This window comes from Cyanistes caeruleus, chromosome 1, assembly GCF_971803275.1.
Source record: "Cyanistes caeruleus chromosome 1, bCyaCae1.hap1.1, whole genome shotgun sequence".
NCBI lineage: Eukaryota > Metazoa > Chordata > Aves > Passeriformes > Paridae > Cyanistes > Cyanistes caeruleus.
Window position 1 is genome coordinate 29,214,034 of NC_141701.1, and position 5,992 is coordinate 29,220,025.

Sequence of the window (5,992 nt, forward strand, 5' to 3'; positions counted from 1 at the left end):
ACGCTTTCCTGTGTTAATTCAATTAAATAAATATAACAAACGGTGACTGCATTTGGACGATTCCTCCCCACCCCGAAAAAAAACCCAAAAAAGCCCCCAACCCTCCCCCTGACAAACCAACAGAAAAACCCCACCAAACAAAAAACCCCGCAGGCACGCCAGCACTGCGTGGCGCTGCGTTCTTTCAGTTCGGGGCTGAGATCTCCCGGGTTCTCCCAGGGCCGGGCCGGGCCGGGCCGGGCGTGCCGCGCCCCGGGCCCGGGCAGCCGCCGGGCGGGCCTGCTGTTTCCATGGCGGCAGCGGCCGCTGAGGCGGCCCGGCGCCTCCCTCCCACTGCCGGGCCGGAGAGGCGGGAGAGCCCGCCCGGCCCTCACATCCCCCGCGGAGGCCTCTCCGGCGAGCCGGGAGGGAGAACTTAAAGAGAAACGGAGACATGATGGGGGCAAATCTTTTTCACCCCAGAGGATTACGCAAGCTAAGGGAATGGCCTGTGAGAGAGGCTGAGCGTCTCAGTGCAGCCCTTTCCAAGCCAGTTTTCCCCATCCTTTGTGGACTAACAACAGCAGCTCGTTTTTTCCAGGGGTAGGCTGGTTTTCCCCAGGATATTTCTATGTCCCTGTGGAAAGCACACTGATGGCTTCGCAGGACCAGAAGTGGAAAGTCGTGGCCAGCACACAAGCGTGTGCCGTGCCAGGGTCTGTGGCCTGTTTCTGAGCCACTGGGAATGTGCGTTTCCAGGACTGCTCTTTTCCAAGTGCAGTTCAATACTTCACTCTCAACCGTTCAAGATTTTACTAAACTAACATATTTCATGGAAAATTCAGCGATTAGTATTGAAGGTCTCAGTGCTGATTAGTGTGGGGATGACATTGTAGTCAAATTGGTCTGAAACAAAAATTATTATTCATTCAAGGATATCTCAGTTTTTCTACACATAAGCAACATTTCAGTCACAAGAAAGACCAGAAGTCACAGCAGCACAGTTAGTTCTTTTGATTTTGTTCAGAATTTTGATACTGACATCTTCCAATCTTCCATGAAAATGGAGACCAAAATGTTTTTACAAACACTAGGGTTATTGAAATAATTTAACTTAAAAAAACAAGAGCGTTAAATATGGGCATCAACAGTGTATTGCTAGTGCTATGTAACTGCATGCATTATGTCATGTCTTATTCTAGGAAACTCAAGGAAATCCATCGCTTCCAAATGATTCACTCCTCCAACCTGGCAGCCAGTTTCAAGTGAGTAGTACAGAAGAGTAGCACATCCTACACATTCCCTGCAAACTTTTAAAAGTCAACTTCAGGAATCCGGGATGGGCAATGCTCTGCCACAGCCAAACTATATACAGATATTGCCTTGTGCAGAAGCCTACTTGGCTATGTAACTGTATAAACTTGTTTGATATTTTCATTATTTTATTGCCGCTAAGAACTCTCACCCAAATTAAATAGTTTCAGAGAGTTGCTTTCCAAGCACATGTGAAGATTAGAAGCTCCTTAAGGTTCCATTTATGGGCTATTAATTATTATTATTATTTATGTAATTCTCTTCTGTGCTAAGTACTTGTGACTCCATGTGCTTAAGGAGCTTACTGGAGGGATTCCAAAGCAAGGATGTTGCAAAGGAGAAGAGGGCAGAAGAAGTCTGCTGCTTTTTAGAGGAAAGCAGCGTGTTGTATAGGGCTCATTGAAGAAGTTGTTTATTGAAGCATATAAAAGGAGGAAAGCAAAAGAAGACAGGACAGTAGAAGGGTTTCAGCTCTGTGCAAAGACAGTAGAAATGAGAAGGTAAATTCACACTGGTGATTTACAAGATGCCAGCACTTCTTTGAATCACCGTAGCTTTTAATATATAGCAACCACAGATTTGAAATTAGCCCTTTTCCCTCCTAAAATGCCTAATGTCAGCAAACTGAACAGGGATCTCTCCAAAATAGCTGTAAGAAATGCTAAGGAGAGAGCCACAAGTTAACCCCAAGGGGCTAAGGGGCTTAGGCTCAGATTCTTAAAGGTAATTAGGTACCTTTAAATACAAGTTAGACATATAAATCTTTGAGGCTCAGGATCTTACTTAACTAACTCTGGACTGGAGGAAGTCTCCTTAATGGATTCACAGCCACGAACCCTTTCCTGGATTTGAATCTTATTTTGTCTTGCAGAAACTGAACAGGGCATAGTTTTATGATGACAACTAGGCCAGCATGGTGGGGACAAATACCCTCCAGGAAACAAGAGATATAAATGTAGGGCGGTTAGGAAATGTATAATCACTGGTCTGTTATGGGGATAAAATACTCCATGGCTTTTGGTCAGCAATAAGATTTTCTTAGTATAAGAAAGCCAGTAAGAGTACGGAGAAAAAGCCCTAATTTATGGTGGCATGGAGCAGAATCTCAGAATTCTCAGATTTTAGAATTCTTTATTTTACATTAAAGATATATAAAAATATAAGCTATGTATAAAAATGTAAGATATATGTATATAATATTAAATATTATTTATATTAAAGAATTCTTTATTTTGATGAAAATCACTCATTTCACAGTTATATTCCTATATTCTAGGAACATAACAAACTTGCTTTTATTCATCTCAAGCATAAAGAGCCTTGAAATTGCAGTAACAATAATTTACACTACACACAGGAATCTTATAGTATTTATAATTAATTCCTTGAAGTATTTGTATGTGTTCTTTGGTTTGGGCCGCTGGCATATATTGCATTCCACACACAGGTCTTAAGGGATTCAAAAGGATTCTGAGAGCTACCTTATTAGAAACACAGTCATATATTTGCTTCTGTGTAATGTTCAGCTTTTAATGAGTTACCTTCTCTCTTTGTCTTTCTCTTCTGTCCCTACTGCCTACTGTCATAAGCCTACAGTTTTTCTCTTTAGGAATCTCAGCATTCATTGTTTTGACATTATTTGTGGTGTAATACTCAGTATTTATGAACCCTTTCCTGCTGTAATGTTATGAGGTAAATAAAAAAGAGCTAAATTTAAAAGCATCAAAGCTCATATTTGTACCATGTGAGAAATTCATAGTAATTGAAAGGTTTCTGTGATTTAAATCCAATGGAAATAGTTTTCTTTCAAGTTCCCTGAAGCATTTACAGCCCAAACATTAGTGTTGCAACATTAAATGACATACCTGCTAGAAACAGAATGTGAAAATATTTGTTTCCTTTCAGTAGCTGATGGAGCAAGTCTGGAAAATTGATTTCATTTTTTGTATTTCCATTTTTAATAACCTGGAATACAGCAAACTGAACAAGTCACCTCCTGAATAATGATGCATTGAACTAATTCACTCCTTTTTCCACAAAAAAAAAAAGATGTCTGAAGGAGTCTGAAGCACACTTGTCTTTCTTGCTGAGCTTCCTGTGCAACATCTCCTCCCGACGGACTGCAGCCCTTTGCAGCTCCTTTCCTGATCTCCACACAGCTACACAGCTCACCTCCTCCTGCCCCTTCTCGCAGCTTCTTTCTGTCTTACAAGCCTTAGTAACCTGCACACTGGTTAGAGTAGAGCTGTGTATTTGTCCTCATGCTCTGCACCAGGGGACAGCATAGCAACCCTGTCAGTGACTAAGGATCACATCAAGGCCAGGCCACAGCAGCTGAAGAATTGTGAAGGATCACAACAGGAGCACAGACCTGTCACATCTTGAGTGCTGTATAGCACAGTCATAAACACTCCCACACCCGTAGTTGTGCAGGGAGTGTTCACTGTGGTGATTCTTATGTACTATTGGGGCTGCTGGAATGAAGCAAAGCAATTCAAGGGCTGCTGAAACAGATTCAGTTCTTGATGTGTGCTGATCCCCTAGAACCCAAGCAGAAAAAGAGCTGCCTTGGTACATGAAACCACTTTTGCATCCCATCCCCCCATCTGTGCCTTTGAGAGATGATGCAGCTCAGAATTTGGTGTCTTGTTATCCAAGCAGATCTGGTATAAATCTAAAAGGTTTTCATGGCAGGAAGTGGTAGGTGGAGATATCCTAAGGGCTGGAGCAAGGCTAAGACACAGCTGCCAGGGAAACTCGGGGGGGTGAGTGGGTGGGAGGAGGCAAGAACATCCTGGCAAGAGAGCACCTTCCCAGGGATGAACACAGCTGAGAGAAAGTTACTGAGAGTGTAATGGTGCAGCAGGGGTGGGCTTCATCCAGCGCTCACTTTAAGACCAGATGTGGAATACAGCTTGCTCCATTGTGTCCTAGAGAAGTGAAACAGGAGAAGTGTCAATCTCCTCTCCTACCTCTCCACCTTTCTCCTCTCTCTAAGTAGAAGAGGAGACCTTATGGAATGAGGGTATTATTTCCTTAAAGTAAAAACCAACCTTTTCACTCCTTCCAATATTCCTTTCACATTGTTAATTGATTGTGCTGTTGTTACCAGCAAAAAAAGTCTGAGGAAGTCTCTGCTGGAGCCAAAAAATGTTCTGAACTGAGACCTAGACCTCAAATTTAGAAATGGAAAGTGAGCATTAGATGACATGCATGGAAATTCCAGCTGTGTTGCCTTCTTTATTGGGCCTAAGTCTATTTGTTCTTGAAGGCAACTCTGAGGAAGCATCACTAGGAGAGTGCTGGCATTTTCCAAGGACTGAGTGGGCTGGAGTACCTAGAAGCCACTGCTGTCTATGAGAGTATCAGGAGGATGTTTAAGATGTAGGCTGGTCAGAGGCCATGCTCCCACTAAATCTGATTGCTTACCAACTTCTCCAAGGGAAAAGAAAAAAAAAAACCCTAATAATTTGGTCCTGATTTTATTGGGAGATCTTGCAACAGTAATTGAGAGGTCTGCCTGTGGGCTAAAACAGCTCTTAGAAAGTTGCAAGTAAGAACTTGATACAAAGCCCTTCTAAAGGAGACAAATCCTAACTCCAGGTGGCAACTGTAGACTTGCACATTGTCAGCTGTGTCCAGGTGCTCACAAACAGGCATTACAACATAGAGGTAGAGGTGTCTTTGCTGGAACTGGAGTGCAAGGGAGTATCAGCTATGGGCTCTAAGGCAGTTTTTCACATTCATGTGAGTGTAACAATCTTTGACCTTGGTTTTAAGGTTCATAAAGCCTGTTACTCTGCAAAAGGCTAATAGAGCAAAAGCAGATTAGACTTTCCTAAATGAGTTGTACACATCTGAGTTGGGTTCCTTTGTTCTGGGAGCAGTAGCAAATATTTGTCATGTGAACATATTCACTACAAACTTCAGACAGTTTGTATTTTTTAAAAAAAAGTGCTTTTCAGCTTATTGCTGCAGGGAAACGGGTTCTCCCAAATCAATTGGCACAGACAATACAAAGAAGCTAGAGAAACAAGTCTGCCTACTGGGACTTGAGACTTTTTCTCTATATCCTTTTGCACAAACAAAACTGAAAGTGCAGGTCCTTCAAAATGCTGAAGTGAATGTGTTCATCTAGGAAAGTATAGTTACATCTGTTTTAGGGGAAAAATGATTCATTTGACTTACAGTAGGAAAAGCGGATGATTTCCTTTGTTTAAGACTCGGTGGGGAATTCCTTATTTGGAAAATAATTTCCCCATGTTTGGGAGAATCTGTTTGCTGTTTCCTAAGGATGTGTTTTTTAACTGTGAGAACAACCTAGATTTAAAAAGCAGAGGACTTTCTTCCTGCTAGGAATGTGGGCTACCAAGCTGCTTCAGCGTCCAACTGAACAGTTGTCTTTCATCTGAATATTGAATTTAGTTATCTGTTTGGAGAATACAGATTGAATGACCATCTTGTTACTGTGTTCTCTTTGGACTGTAAACTTTAAACAGATAGTAGTTTTAACCATTTGTCTGAAACAACAGGTGGTTTGATTAGGAAAGCACAGGACACAGCAATAAACAAGAGATTATGCAGCTGGAATAAATGAAGTGTTTCCATGTAAAAGTCTGTATTTACCGTGGCTCCAAGAGTGTTTTGCATTCATTCACTAAAGCAACAGCATGGGATTTTGCAGAATGGTGTTTTTATG

At 41.9% G+C, this 5,992-nt stretch overlaps 1 long non-coding RNA gene across 1 annotated transcript; it reads left to right on the plus strand.

Moving 5' to 3' along the window:
* Nucleotides 1-242: 242 nt before the first annotated feature.
* LOC111924617 (uncharacterized) lies at nucleotides 243-5,756 on the plus strand. The gene is made up of 3 exons (XR_015285408.1): nucleotides 243-582; nucleotides 1,182-1,244; nucleotides 3,202-5,756. It is a non-coding gene; the product is annotated as an uncharacterized LOC111924617 (long non-coding RNA).
* The last annotated feature ends 236 nt before the right edge of the window (nucleotides 5,757-5,992 follow it).